Source organism: Lissotriton helveticus, chromosome 7 (genome assembly GCF_964261635.1).
Source record: "Lissotriton helveticus chromosome 7, aLisHel1.1, whole genome shotgun sequence".
Lineage (NCBI taxonomy): Eukaryota > Metazoa > Chordata > Amphibia > Caudata > Salamandridae > Lissotriton > Lissotriton helveticus.
In genome coordinates, this window is record NC_136068.1 from 1,326,777,748 (window position 1) to 1,326,796,969 (window position 19,222).

At 56.7% G+C, this 19,222-nt stretch overlaps 1 protein-coding gene across 5 annotated transcripts in view; it reads right to left on the reverse strand.

The window, feature by feature from the left end:
* Window positions 1–19,222, reverse strand: part of SEPTIN9 (septin 9) — a 992,168-nt gene that overhangs the window by 170,315 nt on the left and 802,631 nt on the right. The window contains exon 1 of one of the 5 annotated variants that reach the window (XM_078654638.1): window positions 14,749–15,098. The exons of the other annotated variants lie outside the window; for them this stretch is intronic. The gene's annotated coding sequence lies outside the window, so the exon portion shown is untranslated. Of the gene's footprint in view, window positions 1–14,748; window positions 15,099–19,222 lie in introns of those variants that run through there. 5 annotated transcript variants of the gene reach the window in all.

A 19,222-nucleotide genomic window follows, 5' to 3' on the forward strand; every position in this document is an offset into this window, starting at 1 on the left:
CTGCACGGCGGTTGTGAGCGGAGTGACCCATGCACTGCGGCTGTACGGCGGTTGTGAGTGGAGTGACTGATGCTCTGTGGCTGCACTGCAGTTGTGAGCAGAGTGACCCATGCTCTGTGGCTGCACTGCAGTTGCGAGAGGAGTGACCCATGCTCTGCGGCTGCACGGCGGTTGTGAGCGGAGTGACCCATGCTCTGCGGCTGTATGGCTGTTGTGAGCGGAGTGACCCTTGCTCTGTGGCTGCACTGCAGTTATGAACGGAGTTACACTTGCTTTGTGGCTTCAGTGGCGTTGTGAACGGAGTGACCCTTGCTCTGTGGCTGCACTGCAGTTGTGAGTGGAGTGACCCGTGCTCTGTGGCTGCACTGCAATTGTAAGCGGAGTGACCAGTGCTCTGTGGCTGCACTGCAGGTGTGAGTGGAGTGTCCCATGCTCTGTGGCTGCACTGCAGTTGTGAGTGGAGTGACCCATGCTCTGTGGCTGCACTGCAAAAGAAACCCATGCTCTGTAGCTGCACTGCAGTTGTGAGCGGAGTGACCCGTGGTATGTGGCTGCACTGCAGTTGTGAGCGGAGTGACCCATGCTTTGTGACTGCACTGCAGTTGTGAGCGGAGTGACCCAGGCTCTGTGGCTGCACTGCAGTTGTGAGCGGAGTGACCCGTGCTCTGTGGTTGCACTGCAGTTGTGAGCGGAGTGACCCGTGCTCTATGGCTGCACTGCAGTTGTGAGTGGAGTGTCCCATGCTCTGTCACTGCACTGCAGTTGTGTGCGGAGTGACCCATGCTCTGCGGCTGTATGGCGGTTGTGAGTGGAGTGACTCATGTTCTGTGGCTGCACTGCAGTTGTGAGCAGAGTGACCCATGCGCTTTGGCTGCAGTGCAGTTGTGAGTGGAGTGACCCATGCTCTGTGGCTGCACTGCAGTTGTGATTGGAGTGACCAATGCTCTGTGGCTGCACTGCAGTTGTGAGTGGAGTGACCCATGCTCTGTGGCTGCACTGAAGTTGTGAGCGGAGTGACCTATGCTCTGAGGCTGCATTGCAGTTGTGAGAGGAGTGACCCATGCTCTGTGGCAGCACTGCAGTTGTGAGCGGAGTGACCCATGCTCTGTGGCTGCATTGCAGTTGTGAGAGGAGTGACCCATGCTCTGTGGCAGCACTGCAGTTGTGAGCGGAGTGACCCATGCTCTGTGGCTGCATTGCAGTTGTGAGCGGAATGACCCTTGCTCTGCGGCTGCACTGCAGTTGTGAGCGGAGTGACCCATGCTCTGTGGCTGCACTGCAGTTGTGAGTGGAGTGACCATGCTCTGTGGCTGCACTGCAGTTGTGAGTGGAATGACCCGTGCTCTGTGGCTGCCCTGCAGTTGTGAGCGGAGTGACCCGTGCTCTGTGGCTGCACTGCAGTTGTGAGCGGAGTGACCATGCTCTGCGGCTGCACTGCAGTTGTGAGTGGAATGTCCCATGCTATGTGGAAGCACCGCAGTTGTGAGTGGAGTGACCCGTGCTCTGTGGCTGCAGTGCCGTTGTGAGTGGAGTGACCCATGCTCTGTGGCTGCACTGCAGTTGTGAGCGGAGTGACCCATGGTCTGTGGCTGCACTGCAGTTGTGAGCGGAGTGACCCATGCTTTGCGGATGCACTGCAGTTGTGAGCGGAGTGACCCATGCTCTGTGGCTGCACTGCAGTTGTGAGCGGAGTGACCCATGCTCTGCGGCTGCACTGCAGTTGTGAGTGGAGTGACCCATGCTCTGTGACTGCACTGCAGTTGTGAGCGGAGTGACCCATGCTCTGTGGCTGCACTGCAGTTGTAAGTGGAGTGACCCATGCTCTGTGGCTGCACTGCAGTTGTGAGCCGAGTGACCCGTGCTCTGTGGCCTCACTGTAGTTGTGAGCAGAGTGACCCGTGCTCTATGGCTGCACTGCAGTTGTGAGTGGAGTGTCTGATGCTCTGTGACTGCACTGCAGTTGTGAGCGGAGTGACCCATGCTCTGCGGCTGAACGGCGGTTGTGAGCGGAGTGACTCATGTTCTGTGGCTGCACTGCAGTTGTGAGCAGAGTGACCCATGCTTTTTGGCTGCACTGCAGTTGTGAGTGGAGTGACCCATGCTCTGTGGCTGCACTGCAGTTGTGAGCGGAGTGACCCATGCTCTGAGGCTGCAGTGCCGGTGTGAGTGGAGTGACCCATGCTCTGTGGCTGCACTGCAGTTGTGAGTGGAGTGACCCATGGTCAGTGGCTGCACTGCAGTTGTGAGTGGAATGTCCCATGCTCTGTGGCTGCACTGCAGTTGTGAGTGGAGTGACCCATGCTCTGTCACTGCACTGCAGTTGTGTGCGGAGTGACCCATGCTTTGCGGCTGTACGGCGGTTGTGAGCGGAGTGACTCATGTTCTGTGGCTGCACTGCAGTTGTGAGCAGAGTGACCCATGCGCTTTGGCTGCAGTGCAGTTGTGAGTGGAGTGACCCATGCTCTGTGGCTGCCTTGCAGTTGTGAGTGGAGTGACCAATGCTCTGTGGCTGAACTGCAGTTGTGAGTGGAGTGACCCATGCTCTGTGGCTGCACTGAAGTTGTGAGCGGAGTGACCTATGCTCTGAGGCTGCACTGCAGTTGTGAGAGGAGTGACCCATGCTCTGTGGCAGCACTGCAGTTGTGAGCGGAGTGACCCATGCTCTGTGGCTGCAGGGCCGTTGTGAGCGGAGTGACCCATGCTCTGTGGCTGCACTGCAGTTGTGAGTGGAGTGACCCATGCTCTGTGGCTGCCCTGCAGTTGTGAGAGGAGTGACCCATGCTCTGTGGCTGCACTGCAGTTGTGAGTGGAGTGACCCATGGTCTGTGGCTGCACTGCAGTTGTGAGCGGAGTGACCCATGCTCTGCGGCTGCACTGCAGTTGTGAGTGGATTGTCCCATGCTCTGAGGCTGCATTGGAGTTGTGAGCGGAGTGACCCTTGCTCTGCGGCTGCACTGCAGTTGTGAGTGGAGTGACCCATGCTCTGTGGCTGCACTGCAGTTGTGAGCGGAGTGACCTTTGCTCTGCGGCTGCACTGCAGTTGTGAGTGGAGTGCCCCATGCTCTGTGGCTGCACTGCAGTTGTGAGCGGAGTGACCCATGCTCTGTGGCTGCACTGCAGTTGTGAGCGGAGTGACCATGCTCTGTGGCTGATCTGCAGTTGTGAGTGGAATGTCCCATGCTATGTGGAAGCACCGCAGTTGTGAGTGGAGTGACCCGTGCTCTGTGGCTGCAGTGCCGTTGTGAGTGGAGAGACCCATGCTCTGTGGCTGCACTGCAGTTGTGAGCGGAGTGACCCATGGTCTGTGGCTGCACTGCAGTTGTGAGCGGAGTGACCCATGCTTTGCGGCTGCACAGCAGTTGTGAGCGGAGTGACCCATGCTCTGTGGCTGCACTGCAGTTGTGAGCGGAGTGACCCATGCTCTGCGGCTGCACTGCAGTTGTGAGTGGAGTGACCCATGCTCTGTGACTGCACTGCAGTTGTGAGCGGAGTGACCCATGCTCTGTGGCTGCACTGCAGTTGTAAGTGGAGTGACTGATGCTCTGTGGCTGCACTGCAGTTGTGAGCCGAGTGACCCATGCTCTGTGGCTGCACTGCAGTTGCGAGAGGAGTGACCCATGCTCTGCGGCTGCACGGCGGTTGTGAGCGGAGTGACCCATGCTCTGCGGCTGTATGGCTGTTGTGAGCGGAGTGACCCTTGCTCTGTGGCTGCACTGCAGTTATGAACGGAGTGACACTTGCTTTGTGGCTTCAGTGGCGTTGTGAGCGGAGTGACCCTTGCTCTGTGGCTGCACTGCAGTTGTGAGTGGAGTGACCCGTGCTCTGTGGCTGCACTGCAATTGTTAGCGGAGTGACCAGTGCTCTGTGGCTGCACTGCAGGTGTGAGTGGAGTGTCCCATGCTCTGTGGCTGCACTGCAGTTGTGAGTGGAATGTCCCATGCTATGTGGAAGCACCGCAGTTGTGAGTGGAGTGACCCGTGCTCTGTGGCTGCAGTGCCGTTGTGAGTGGAGTGACCCATGCTCTGTGGCTGCACTGCAGTTGTGAGCGGAGTGACCCATGGTCTGTGGCTGCACTGCAGTTGTGAGCGGAGTGACCCATGCTTTGCGGCTGCACTGCAGTTGTGAACGGAGTGACCCATGCTCTGTGGCTGCACTGCAGTTGTGAGCGGAGTGACCCGTGCTCTATAGCTGCACTGCAGTTGTGAGTGGAGTGTCCCATGCTCTGTCACTGCACTGCAGTTGTGTGCGGAGTGACCCATGCTCTGCGGCTATACGGCGGTTGTGAGTGGAGTGACTCATGTTCTGTGGCTGCACTGCAGTTGTGAGCAGAGTGACCCATGCGCTTTGGCTGCAGTGCAGTTGTGAGTGGAGTGCCCCATGCTCTGTGGCTGCACTGCAGTTGTGAGTGGAGTGACCAATGCTCTGTGGCTGCACTGCAGTTGTGAGTGGAGTGACCCATGCTCTGTGGCTGCACTGAAGTTGTGAGCGGAGTGACCTATGCTCTGAGGCTGCATTGCAGTTGTGAGAGGAGTGACCCATGCTCTGTGGCAGCACTGCAGTTGTGAGCGGAGTGACCCATGCTCTGTGGCTGCATTGCAGTTGTGAGCGGAGTGACCCTTGCTCTGCGGCTGCACTGCAGTTGTGAGTGGAGTGCCCCATGCTCTGTGGCTGCACTGCAGTTGTGAGCGGAGTGACCCATGCTCTGTGGCTGCACTGCAGTTGTCAGTGGAGTGACCATGCTCTGTGGCTGCACTGCAGTTGTGAGTGGAATGACCCGTGCTCTGTGGCTGCACTGCAGTTGTGAGCGGAGTGACCCGTGCTCTGTGGCTGCACTGCAGTTGTGAGCGGAGTGACCATGCTCTGCGGCTGCACTGCAGTTGTGAGTGGAATGTCCCATGCTATGTGGAAGCACCGCAGTTGTGAGAGGAGTGACCCGTGCTCTGTGGCTGCAGTGCCGTTGTGAGTGGAGTGACCCATGCTCTGTGGCTGCACTGCAGTTGTGAGCGGAGTGACCCATGGTCTGTGGCTGCACTGCAGTTGTGAGCGGAGTGACCCATGCTTTGCGGCTGCACTGCAGTTGTGAGCGGAGTGACCCATGCTCTGTGGCTGCACTGCAGTTGTGAGCGGAGTGACCCATGCTCTGCGGCTGCACTGCAGTTGTGAGTGGAGTGACCCATGCTCTGTGACTGCACTGCAGTTGTGAGCGGAGTGACCCATGCTCTGTGGCTGCACTGCAGTTATAAGTGGAGTGACCCATGCTCTGTGGCTGCACTGCAGTTGTGAGCCGAGTGACCCGTGCTCTGTGGCCTCACTGTAGTTGTGAGCAGAGTGACCCGTGCTCTATGGCTGCACTGCAGTTGTGAGTGGAGTGTCTGATGCTCTGTGACTGCACTGCAGTTGTGAGCGGAGTGACCCATGCTCTGCGGCTGAACGGCGGTTGTGAGCGGAGTGACTCATGTTCTGTGGCTGCACTGCAGTTGTGAGCAGAGTGACCCATGCTTTTTGGCTGCACTGCAGTTGTGAGTGGAGTGACCCATGCTCTGTGGCTGCACTGCAGTTGTGAGCGGAGTGACCCATGCTCTGAGGCTGCACTGCAGTTGTGAGTGGAGTGACCCGTGCTCTGTGGCTACACTGCAGTTGTGAGCGGAGTGGCCCGTGCTCTGTGGCTGCAGTGCCGGTGTGAGTGGAGTGACCCATGCTCTGTGGCTGCACTGCAGTTGTGAGTGGAGTGACCCATGGTCAGTGGCTGCACTGCAGTTGTGAGTGGAATGTCCCATGCTCTGTGGCTGCACTGCAGTTGTGAGTGGAGTGACCCATGCTCTGTCACTGCACTGCAGTTGTGTGCGGAGTGACCCATGCTTTGCGGCTGTACGGCAGTTGTGAGCGGAGTGACTCATGTTCTGTGGCTGCACTGCAGTTGTGAGCAGAGTGACCCATGCGCTTTGGCTGCAGTGCAGTTGTGAGTGGAGTGACCCATGCTCTGTGGCTGCACTGCAGTTGTGAGTGGAGTGACCAATGCTCTGTGGCTGCACTGCAGTTGTGAGTGGAGTGACCCATGCTCTGTGGCTGCACTGAAGTTGTGAGCGGAGTGACCTATGCTCTGAGGCTGCACTGCAGTTGTGAGAGGAGTGACCCATGCTCTGTGGCAGCACTGCAGTTGTGAGCGGAGTGACCCATGCTCTGTGGCTGCAGGGCCGTTGTGAGCGGAGTGACCCATGCTCTGTGGCTGCACTGCAGTTGTGAGTGGAGTGACCCATGCTCTGTGGCTGCCCTGCAGTTGTGAGAGGAGTGACCCATGCTCTGTGGCTGCACTGCAGTTGTGAGTGGAGTGACCCATGGTCTGTGGCTGCACTGCAGTTGTGAGCGGAGTGACCCATGCTCTGCGGCTGCACTGCAGTTGTGAGTGGATTGTCCCATGCTCTGAGGCTGCATTGGAGTTGTGAGCGGAGTGACCCTTGCTCTGCGGCTGCACTGCAGTTGTGAGTGGAGTGACCCATGCTCTGTGGCTGCACTGCAGTTGTGAGCGGAGTGACCTTTGCTCTGCGGCTGCACTGCAGTTGTGAGTGGAGTGCCCCATGCTCTGTGGCTGCACTGCAGTTGTGAGCGGAGTGACCCATGCTCTGTGGCTGTACTGCAGTTGTGAGCGGAGTGACCATGCTCTGTGGCTGATCTGCAGTTGTGAGTGGAATGTCCCATGCTATGTGGAAGCACCGCAGTTGTGAGTGGAGTGACCCGTGCTCAGTGGCTGCAGTGCCGTTGTGAGTGGAGTGACCCATGCTCTGTGGCTGCACTGCAGTTGTGAGCGGAGTGACCCATGGTCTGTGGCTGCACTGCAGTTGTGAGCGGAGTGACCCATGCTTTGCGGCTGCACTGCAGTTGTGAGCGGAGTGACCCATGCTCTGTGGCTGCACTGCAGTTGTGAGCGGAGTGACCCATGCTCTGCGGCTGCACTGCAGTTGTGAGTGGAGTGACCCATGCTCTGTGACTGCACTGCAGTTGTGAGCGGAGTGACCCATGCTCTGTGGCTGCACTGCAGTTGTAAGTGGAGTGACCCATGCTCTGTGGCTGCACTGCAGTTGTGAGCCGAGTGACCCGTGCTCTGTGGCCTCACTGTAGTTGTGAGCAGAGTGACCCGTGCTCTATGGCTGCACTGCAGTTGTGAGTGGAGTGTCTGATGCTCTGTGACTGCACTGCAGTTGTGAGCGGAGTGACCCATGCTCTGCGGCTGAACGGCGGTTGTGAGCGGAGTGACTCATGTTCTGTGGCTGCACTGCAGTTGTGAGCAGAGTGACCCATGCTTTTTGGCTGCACTGCAGTTGTGAGTGGAGTGACCCATGCTCTGTGGCTGCACTGCAGTTGTGAGCGGAGTGACCAATGCTCTGAGGCTGCACTGCAGTTGTGAGTGGAGTGACCCGTGCTCTGTGGCTACACTGCAGTTGTGAGCGGAGTGACCCGTGCTCTGTGGCTGCAGTGCCGGTGTGAGTGGAGTGACCCATGCTCTGTGGCTGCACTGCAGTTGTGAGTGGAGTGACCCATGGTCAGTGGCTGCACTGCAGTTGTGAGTGGAATGTCCCATGCTCTGTGGCTGCACTGCAGTTGTGAGTGGAGTGACCCATGCTCTGCGGCTGTACGGCGGTTGTGAGCGGAGTGACTCATGTTCTGTGGCTGCACTGCAGTTGTGAGCAGAGTGACCCATGCGCTTTGGCTGCAGTGCAGTTTTGAGTGGAGTGACCCATGCTCTGTGGCTGCACTGCAGTTGTGAGTGGAGTGACCAATGCTCTGTGGCTGCACTGCAGTTGTGAGTGGAGTGACCCATGCTCTGTGGCTGCACTAAAGTTGTGAGCGGAGTGACCTATGCTCTGAGGCTGCACTGCAGTTGTGAGAGGAGTGACCCATGCTCTGTGGCAGCACTGCAGTTGTGAGCGGAGTGACCCATGCTCTGTGGCTGCAGGGCCGTTGTGAGCGGAGTGACCCATGCTCTGTGGCTGCACTGCAGTTGTGAGTGGAGTGACCCATGCTCTGTGGCTGCCCTGCAGTTGTGAGAGGAGTGACCCATGCTCTGTGGCTGCACTGCAGTTGTGAGCGGAGTGACCTTTGCTCTGCGGCTGCACTGCAGTTGTGAGTGGAGTGCCCCATGCTCTGTGGCTGCACTGGAGTGACCCATGCTCTGTGGCTGCACTGCAGTTGTGAGCGGAGTGACCATGCTCTGTGGCTGCACTGCAGTTGTGAGTGGAATGTCCCATGCTCTGTGGTTGCACTGCAGTTGTGAGCGGAGTGACCTGTGCTCTGTGGCTGCACTGCAGTTGTGAGCGGAGTGACCATGCTCTGCGGCTGCACTGCAGTTGTGAGTGGAATGTCCCATGCTATGTGGAAGCACCACAGTTGTGAGTGGAGTGACCCGTGCTCTGTGGCTGCAGTGCCGTTGTGAGTGGAGTGACCCATGCTCTGTGGCTGCACTGCAGTTGTGAGCGGAGTGACCCATGGTCTGTGGCTGCACTGCAGTTGTGAGCGGAGTGACCCATGCTTTGCGGCTGCACTGCAGTTGTGAGCGGAGTGACCCATGCTCTGTGGCTGCACTGCAGTTGTGAGCGGAGTGACCCATGCTCTGCGGCTGCACTGCAGTTGTGAGTGGAGTGACCCATGCTCTGTGACTGCACTGCAGTTGTGAGCGGAGTGACCCATGCTCTGTGGCTGCACTGCAGTTGTAAGTGGAGTGACCCATGCTCTGTGGCTGCACTGCAGTTGTGAGCCGAGTGACCCGTGCTCTGTGGCCTCACTGTAGTTGTGAGCAGAGTGACTCGTGCTCTATGGCTGCACTGCAGTTTTGAGTGGAGTGTCTGATGCTCTGTGACTGCACTGCAGTTGTGAGCGGAGTGACCCATGCTCTGCGGCTGAACGGCGGTTGTGAGCGGAGTGACTCATGTTCTGTGGCTGCACTGCAGTATTGAGCAGAGTGACCCATGCTTTTTGGCTGCACTGCAGTTGTGAGTGGAGTGACCCATGCTCTGTGGATGCACTGCAGTTGTGAGCGGAGTGACCCATGCTCTGAGGCTGCACTGCAGTTGTGAGTGGAGTGACCCGTGCTCTGTGGCTACACTGCAGTTGTGAGCGGAGTGACCCGTGCTCTGTGGCTGCAGTGCCGGTGTGAGTGGAGTGACCCATGCTCTGTGGCTGCACTGCAGTTGTGAGTGGAGTGACCCATGGTCAGTGGCTGCACTGCAGTTGTGAGTGGAATGTCCCATGCTCTGTGGCTGCACTGCAGTTGTGAGTGGAGTGACCCATGCTCTGCGGCTGCACTGCAGTTGTGAGTGGAATGTCCCATGCTCTGTGGCAGCACTGTAGTTGTGAGTGGAGTTACCCGTGCTCTGTGGCTGCAGTGCCGTTGTGAGCGGAGTGACTCATGCTCTGTGGCTGCACTGCAGTTGTGAGTGGAGTGCCCATGCTCTGTGGCTGCACTGCAGTTGTGAGTGGAGTGACCCATGGTCTGTGGCTGCACTGCAGTTGTGAGTGGAGTGACCCATGGTCTGTGGCTGCACTGCAGTTGTGAGCGGAGTGACCCATGGTCTGTGGCTGCACTGCATTTGTGAGCGGAGTGACCCATGCTTTGCGGCTGCACTGAGGTTGTGAGTGGAATGTCCCATGCTCTGTTGCTGCACTGCAGTTGTGAGCGGGGTGACCCATGCTCTGTGGCTGCACTGCAGTTGTAAGAGGAGTGACCCATGGTCTGTGGCTGCACTGCAGTTGTTAGCGGAGTGACCCATGCTCTGCGGCTGCACTGCAGTTGTGAGCGGGTTGACCCGTGCTCTGCGGCTGCACTGCAGTTGTAAGTGGAGTGACCCATGGTCTGTGGCTGCACTGCAGTTGTTAACGGAGTGACCCGTGCTCTGTGGCTGCACTGCAGTTGTGAGTGGAATGACTCCTACTCTATGGCTGCCCTGCAGTTGCGAGAGGAGTGACCCATGCTCTGCGGCTGCACGGCGGTTGTGAGCAGAGTGACCCATGCTTCGTGGCTGCACTGCAGTTGTGAGCGGAGTGACCAATGCTGTCGCTGCACTGCAGTTGCGAGAGGAGTGACCCATGCCCTGCGGCTGCACGGCGGTTGTGAGCGGAGTGACCCATGCTCTGCGTCTGTATGGCGGTTGTGAGCGGATTGACCTTTGCTGTGTGGCTGCACTGCAGTTGTGAGCACAGTGACTCGTGTTCTGTGGCTGCAGTACTGTTGTGAGCGCAGTGACTCTTGCTCTGTGGCTGCACTGCCGTTGTGAGCGGAGTGACCCTTGCTCTGTGACTGCACTGCAGTTGTGAGCGGAGTGACCCATGCTCTGTGGCTGCACTGCAGTTGTGCGCGGAGTGACCCATGCTCTGTGGCTCCACTGCAGTTGTGAGCGGAGTGACCCATGCTCTGTGGCTGCACTGCAGTTGTGGGCACAGTGACCCGTGCTCTGCGGCTGCACTGCAGTTGTGAGTGGAGTGTCCTGTGCTCTGTGGCTGCACTGCAGTTGTGAGCGGAGTGACCCGTGCTCTGTGGCTGCACTGCAGTTATGAGCAGGGTGACCCATGCTCTGTGGCTGCACTGCAGTTGTGAGCGGAGTTACCCATGCTCTGTGGCTGCACTGCAGTTGTGAGCGGAGTGACCCGTGCTCTGCGGCTGCACTGCAGTTCTGAGCGGAGTGACCCATGGCCTGTGGCTGCACTGCAGTTGTGAGTGGAGTGACCCATGCTCTGCGGCTGCACTGCAGTTGTGAGCGGGTTGACCCGTGCTCTGTGGCTGCACTGCAGTTGTGAGCAGGGTGACCCATGGCCTGTGGCTGCACTGCAGTTGTGAGTGGAGTGACCCATGCTCTGTGGCTGCACTGCAGTTGTGAGAGGAGTGACCCTTGCTCTGTGGCTGCACTGCAGTTGTGAGTGGAGTGACCCTTACTCTGTGGCTGCACTGCAGTTGTGAGCAGAGTGACCCTTACTCTGTGGCTGCACTGCAGTTGTGAGCGGAGTGACCCATGCTCTGAGGCTGCACTGCAGTTGTGAGCGGAGTGACCCGTGCTCTGTGGCTGCACTGCAGTTGTGAACGGAGTGACCCATGGCCTGTGGCTGCACTGCAGTTGTGAGTGGAGTGACCCGTGCTCTGTGGCTGCACTGCAGTTGTGAGTGGAGTGACCCGTGCTGTGTGGCTGCACTGCAGTTGTGAACGGAGTGACCCAAGGCCTGTGGCTGCACTGCAGTTGTGAGTGGAGTGTCCCATGCTCTGTGGCTGCATTGCAGTTGTGAACGGAGTGACCCATGGCCTGTGGCTGCACTGCAGTTGTGAGCGGAGTGACCCGTGCTCTGTGGCTGCACTGCAGTTGTGAGTGGAGTGACCCGTGCTCTGTGGCTGCACTGCAGTTGTGAACGGAGTGACCCATGGCCTGTGGCTGCACTGCAGTTGTGAGTGGAGTGACCCGTGCTCTGTGGCTGCACTGCAGTTGTGAGTGGAGTGACCCGTGCTCTGTGGCTGCACTGCAGGTGTGAACGGAGTGACCCATGGCCTGTGGCTGCACTGCAGTTGTGAGTGGAGTGTCCCATGCTCTGTGGCTGCATTGCAGTTGTGAACGGAGTGACCCATGGCCTGTGGCTGCACTGCAGTTGTGAGCGGAGTGACCCGTGCTCTGTGGCTGCACTGCAGTTGTGAGCGGAGTGACCCTTACTCTGTGGCTGCACTGCAGTTGTGAGCGGAGTGACCCATGCTCTGTGGCTGCACTGCAGTTGTGAGCGGAGTGACCCATGGCCTGTGGCTGCACTGCAGTTGTGAGTGGAGTGACCCGTGCTCTGTGGCTGCACTGCAGTTGTGAGTGGAGTGACCCGTGCTCTGTGGCTGCACTGCAGTTGTGAACGGAGTGACCCATGGCCTGTGGCTGCACTGCAGTTGTGAGTGGAGTGACCCATGCTCTGTGGCTGCACTGCAGTTGTGAGCGGAGTGACCCATGGCCTGTGGCTGCACTGCAGTTGTGAGTGGAGTGACCCGTGCTCTGTGGCTGCACTGCAGTTGTGAGTGGAGTGACCCGTGCTCTGTGGCTGCACTGCAGTTGTGAACGGAGTGACCCATGGCCTGTGGCTGCACTGCAGTTGTGAGTGGAGTGACCCATGCTCTGTGGCTGCACTGCAGTTGTGAGCGGAGTGACCCATGGCCTGTGGCTGCACTGAAGTTGTGAGCGGAGTGACCCATGCTCTGTGGCTGCACTGCAGTTGTGAGCGGAGTGACCCATGGCCTGTGGCTGCACTGCAGTTGTGAGTGGAGTGACCCGTGCTCTGTGGCTGCACTGCAGTTGTGAGTGGAGTGACCCGTGCTCTGTGGCTGCACTGCAGTTGTGAACGGAGTGACCCATGGCCTGTGGCTGCACTGCAGTTGTGAGTGGAGTGACCCGTGCTCTGTGGCTGCACTGCAGTTGTGAGTGGAGTGACCCGTGCTCTGTGGCTGCACTGCAGTTGTGAACGGAGTGACCCATGGCCTGTGACTGCACTGCAGTTGTGAGTGGAGTGACTCCTACTCTGTGGCTGCACTGCAGTTGTGAGCGGAGTGACCCGTGCTCTGTGGCTGCACTGCAGTTGTGAGTGGAGTGACCCGTGCTCTGTGGCTGCACTGCAGTTGTGAACGGAGTGGCCCATGGCCTGTGACTGCACTGCAGTTGTGAGCGGAGTGACCCTTGCTCTGTGGCTGCACTGCAGTTGTGAGTGGAGTGACTCCTACGCTGTGAGAGCGCCCTATGCTCCATAGCTGCATTGCTGATGTCGAAGAAGCTGCCTTGCTGGTGCCAGTGCCTGCCTTGTTGGTGTCATAAGAGGGATGCAAAGTTGCCCCAGCTCGAAGCCTTTCCTGGTGGTGTTGAAGAAGCGGCCTTTGACACATGGCAGCATGGCTGGTGTGGTTAGAGTGGCCATTGCCCTGTGACTGCATCACGGGTGCTGTAGGCCTAACTCATCTCAGAGCTACTTCCGCACCCGGCGCTGTTGCCCCGCTGCTCACATGGAAAGCCTCAGTCTCTGCTGCCTCAAACCAGAGCCGAGGGAGGCGCCAGTGCGCCGTGCTGGGCCACCAACACAGCGAGTCTCAGAGATGCCTCAGTGGCAAGCGGGCGCAGGGGTGGGGGTGACAACGGCCTCTTTCCCGGCTATTGGAAGAAAAGCTGACACCCCCGATCCCCCCGGGCAAACCCTCGATTCATGTTTGCTTCTCCACCATTGTGCTGGAGGTCCACCCCACGGGGCCTGCTGCAGTCACTCACTCCGCTGCTACAGCAAAACGGGGCACGCGCCCCCGTCTCCCCAGGGGCACGCGCCCCCGTCTCTCCAGGGGCACGGGCCCCGTCTCTCCAGGGGCACAGATTTCAAAAGCGAAAACAGAGCCCAACTTGGCATTTACAAAATCTGTATGAAATGAGAGGTCTTTTGAGATGCATACAAGAGAACTTGAACCCTCTAAGTGGATTCTCCAAAAAACATCTGGCACTTTAGGTCAAAAGTTTCAACGCGCTCTGAACGTACAGCTGAGAAAGTGAGGGGGGGGGTCTATGCGGGAGATAAAGCGAGGATAGATATACAGCATTAGTGTTCCAACGTGCGATGAACTGGTTTCTAGTGGGTCTCAATATTTGACATATTAGGGTGCTGAGGTCCTCGGGTACTTCCCCAAGATCAAACCTTGTGTGAAGTTTCCTTCATAGAATGTGGACAATTAAGACAGTGTGTCACATTTCCTATGAATTGTGGACTTCGCTGCGTTTTTTTTTTAGAAATGGCTCTTGTCGTGCGAGCTCCAGGGCTCACTCTGAGCGGTCACACTCTCCCACCCCCTCCCCCTCCTCCCCAGGGCACTAACAGCCCACGAGGGACGGTGCAGAGGAAGGTAGGTCTACCTGCTGCTTTACCCTTCAGAACATTCTTTCAAAATATGTCAACTGTACCGAAAATGTTATTAATCCAGCATGCTATGTAGAGATCACAATGTAGGCAAAAACGGATACAGAAACGTTGCTTTCGCTTTAAAATTCTTGTTTGGAGCTTTGCAAAACATATTACACGGTGGCAAGCACAAGAGCAGACCTTCCAGCCGCCTTCCCCAGGAGGTTTATACCTGCACCGTTTCCGGCAAGAGCTCTTGTGGGCGGTAAAACAAGTCTTGCCGTGATAGGATCGAAGATCCGGGCTAGTCCAGTGAAAGTCCCTCATCCTGGGAACGTCTTCTCCCCCCCTCCCGCCCGCGAGCCGCTGACATGCCTGGCACGGAGCAAGCACGCTGGCCCGGTCCCAGACTGTAATGTGTGCAGGCAACGGTAACATCAGGCGGAGGGGGTCGCTCCCCCCCAGCTCCCAGTCTCTGCTTCATTTATAAAGTGCGAGTTTCCTGCAGTCCGGGTCACAGCACACACATCCGCTGGAGTGCGCTCTTCCAGGGGTGTCATACGTGTGCAGCAGGCACTCGCACCACAGGTCTTTGGAGACGCCCCCTCCTCCCCACCAGCACTGTCTGGGCTCATTCATAAAAGAGTTTGCTTCAAAGCGCCTCTCGTGTACATTATCCCTCCTGCCTCTGGCGCTGCCCACCCTCTGCCCTGTCACGCGCGCTGCCCACCCTTTGCCCTGTCGCGCCTCCCATGCCCGGATCTCGCGCGCGCACCCACGCGGCCCCGCTGGTTGTGCGATGGCACCCAGTGCCGCTGGCGCGCCCAGAGGCGCCTGGAAGCCTCTCTAAAGACAAAGGGCGCTGGAGGGACTCACCCGGGCAGCTGCTGCGCCTCTGGATCCTCTCCGGAGTGTGCGAGGCTCCGCCCGCCGCTGCTCACGTGGTGCTGGAGGAGGCGAGGAGCGAGTGCGCTCTGTGGCTGGAAGAAAGGGCGACTCCAGAGGTGGGCAGAGGAGCGGGGCAAAGGGGGACAGTGACGGACACCGGGGAGGGGCGGGAGGGGCAGGCCGTAGCTGGTGAACCCTCTCCAAGCGAGGAGGAATGTCAGTCCTGGTTTTCAGACTCACCCTTCCCTCTGTATATGGAATCCAGTTCACTCCAAGGCAGGAGGCCAGAGCAGCTTCGCTTAGTGCCATGTGGTCCGCGTCAAGCATGGCATCTGCCCTGGGCTCGCTGAAAGAGCTACAGCGTCACACGCAGCTTGGAGTCACATAGCTTGCGCTTTCCGCCTGACCTCTCTGTCAAAACACACACATGAAGGATGTGAAGTCACTCCGCCTTCCCATTCCTGCCTTCTCAGTTAAACTCACGGTTCCGAAACCAAACTACAAATCCCATAATGCAAGACCCTGCAGGCTCCAGTGCCAGGAACTGGTCGACATCATAGTGGCCAGCGCAGTACTAGCAGTGAGATCGGAGTGCAGTACAAAGACTGGGATCAGAGTGCAGTAATAATAGTGAGATCACAGTGCAATACTAAAAGTGAGTTCAGAGTGCAGTGATGAGAGATTAGAGCACAGAACTAACAGTGAGATGAGAGTGCAGCACCAAGGGTGAGATGAGAGTGCAGCACCAAGGGTGAGATGAGAGTGCAGCACCGAGAGTGAGATGAGAGTGCAGCACCGAGAGTGAGATGAGAGTGCAGCACCGAGAGTGAGATGAGAGTGCAGCACCAAGGGTGAGATGAGAGTGCAGTGCTAACAGTGAGATCCGAGTGCAGCACTACAAGAGAGATCCGAGTGCAGCACTAAAAGTGAGATCGAGTGCAGCACTAAAAGTGAGATCTGAGTGCAGCACTAAAAGTGAGATCCGAGTGCAGCACTAAAAGTGAGATCCGAGTGCAGCACTAAAAGTGAGATCCGAGTGCAGCACTAAAAGTGAGATCCGAGTGCAGCACTAAAAGTGAGATCCGAGTGCAGCACTAAAAGTGAGATCAGAGTGCAGTGATGACAGATTAGAGCACAGAACTAACAGTGACATGAGAGTGCAGCACCCAGGGTGAGATGGGAGTGCAGTACTAACAGGGAGATCCAAGTGCAGCACTAAAAGTGAGATCAGAGTGCAGTGATTAGAGCACAGATCAAACAGTGAGAGGAGAGTGCAGCACCGAGAGTGAGATGAGAGTGCAGCACCGAGAGTGAGTTGAGAGTGCCGTACTAACAGGGAGATCCGAGTGACGTTGTGGCTCATTGTTCGAGGTGCTGTTGACACTGAATCCAGCTGTGGTGTGAGTGCGCTTCTGGCAGGGAGGCTGGAGGCAAGTGGTGGGTGGCCTGTGGAATCACCGTGGCGTGCTAGTGCACGTGGGCTTTTCTGAGTAACGAGGCACCAGCGCGGTGATCAGAGTCTGACAAAGATACTTGCCTGGTCTGACATCCACCCACTGAGAATGCTGCAAGCCCTTGGCATGGGCGAGCTGGGCTCACGCCCGGGGCGCTAACCTTCTGAGGGAAGCATCGAGCAGTCTGCATTAAGGCCTTGTAAAGAGCAGCGGCTTAGCTCCACTGCTTTTAATGTTTTGGTACAGGCACCACACTTCGATTATAACACCCAACCAACCACTGCCTTCCCCTGCCAACTCCACGGTCCCTGGTGCCATGCGTAAAAACCCCATTACAACCCCAACAAGTTGGCAGCAGCGGGGTGATACAGGTGAGTTGTGGAAGAGCGGAGATGTTTGTGTTTAAACGCCAGTCATTGCTCCTCCAGCCACTGACCTGCCCGCACAAAAGGGCCTCCTTGTCTCATTAGGTCGCAGCCTACCAGACAGCGCAGTTGGCTGGTTTGCTTAAGACATTTTGGGGACTTTCAGAAAGCTGACCTAGGAATGCATTCTACCTGTTGCTTGCTGCTGGCTTTGTGGTTTGTAACTCACGTTTTGTTGCTTGCTTTTTTTGTTTTAGTCTGTCCTGCTTAGGGTTGTACCTCCCCTTTCCCCACACCTTATTTACAGTATACTTCTCAGTGCTACCTTTCTGTAAACAGGCTGTAAATCTTATTCTTATCTCCTCACATTTGCTGTGAATTCAAACACCGAGGTCAAATGTCAGGCACTGGCTTCTGAGGGTGTTTGTTTACTTTACTTTCTCTGACTTCAAATACAGAGGATTTATGTGGCAATCTTGCTGAATACTGGGGGCAGGAAACAGTTTTTTTCTATGACACAACAACATTTAAATGAATTGTGTAAGTATTTCTGTATATATCAGAATTAGGAACACAATTGAAGCACATTTTATTGTTATTTTCTGAAGTGTGTTGGAAACAAATACTTTAATATGATCAAAACAAATAATTACACTAGGTGATGCAATTTCCACAAATTTTCATCTGTGCACAGTATAATTTTATCAGTAAAACTGTATGTCTGTGACAAATATAATGGTCATTTTAATTGAAAATGTGTTGTCTGAAATGGCAGTGCTACCACATCATGAATACTCCATGCCACTCCACTCTACTCCACACCACTGCACTTTACTCTGCATCACTACACTCCACTGCACTCTGCACCACTCCACTCTCTGCCCCTCTACTCTACCCTGTACCACTTTATGCCAGTGCACTCTTCACAACTCTACTCTACACCACTGCACTCTTCACCACTCCTATCTAGGTCATACTCTACTCTGCACAATTTCACTTTAAGCCACTCGAACACTGCACTCTACGCCACTGCATTCCATGCCCATACACTCTATGTCAATGCACTTTACTCTGTAACACTGAACTCTATGCCACTGTATTCTATGCCAATCCACTGTATGCCACTCTAATCTACTGTACACCACTTTAACCAATGCCTTTACACTCAATTTCACTCTGTGCAACTGCACTCTACCCTGCACCACTCCACTCTAGGCCACTTCACTCTACTCTGAAACAATCTACTGTACTCCACTGCACTCTACTCTTAACCACTGCACTCTACGTTAATGCACTCTACACAACTGCATTCTACTCTGCATCATTGTACATTACGCCACTGCTCTCTATGGGACCCCCACGCCGCCAAAACCAACCTCCACGAAGGAATGAAGGCCGTCGCTGAATGGATGAGGAACTGCCGAATGAAGCTGAACTCGGACAAGACGGAGGTCCTCATCCTCGGATCCACCCTTTCGGCCTGGGACGACTCCTGGTGGCCGACCGCACTGGGAACCGCCCCAACCCCCACCGACCATGCACCCAACCTCAGGGTCATCCTCGACTCCACCCTCTCCATGACTAAACAGGTCAACCCCATCCTCCTCCTGCTTCAACACCCTCCGCATGCTCCGCAGGATCTACAAGTGGATCCCCACTGAAACGAGAAGAACGGTCACCCAGGCCCTCGTCAGCAGCAGGTTGGACTACGGAAATGCCCTCTACGCAGGAACCTCGGCCAAACTCCTGAGACGGCTCCAAAGCATCCAGAACGCCTCTGCATGCCTGATCCTCAACATACCTCGCCCCAGCCACATCACACCCCACCTGAGAGACCTGCACTGGCCCCGGTCAACAAGAGGATGACCTTCAAGCTCCTCACGCACACACACAATGCACTCCACAACACCGGACCAACCTACCTCAACAGACGACTCAGCTTCTACACCCCCACCCGCCAGCTCCGCTCCGCCGACCTCGCCCTCGCCACAGTCCCCCGCTTCTGAAGAGAGACCTCCGGTGGCAGATCGTTCTCCCACCTCGCCGCCAAGACCTGGAACACCCTCCCCATCCTCCCACAGCAGACCCAAGACCTGCTGACCTTCAGAAAACTCCTCAAGACCTGGCTTTTCGAGCAGTAGCAGCAGTCCCCACCCCAGCGCCTATGCAAATCAGTCTGAACTGGGGTGGCAGAGTGGTGATGGATCAAACCCAGATCTTTTGACTGGGTGTGAGTGTTTGATTGGTTCAGATGCTCCGTCCATCACCACCCCCTTTTGTACCGCTTTGGCCGCCATCAGTGTGCCAGGGTATGCTCAGACGTGAGTCCTTTGCTCACTTTGCCACTGGATTCAAGCAAGCCAGGTTGAAGACGGCTGGAATGCCAGAAACCGGTCCTCGGAAGCTTGTTACCGGTCCAGGAAAGGCATGGCTTGGCAGTTCGGGCTGGACTGTTCCCATGAGGCACAGGGTCAGACTGATTTGCATATAGCCATGTCTGAACTGGGGTGGCAGAGTGGGCTAAAGAACGGTGATCGATCAAACCCTGATCTTTTGACTGGGTGTGAGTGTTTGTTTGGTTCAGATGCTCCGTCCATCACCACCCCCTTTTGTACCACTTACACACTGTGACACCCACCCTGC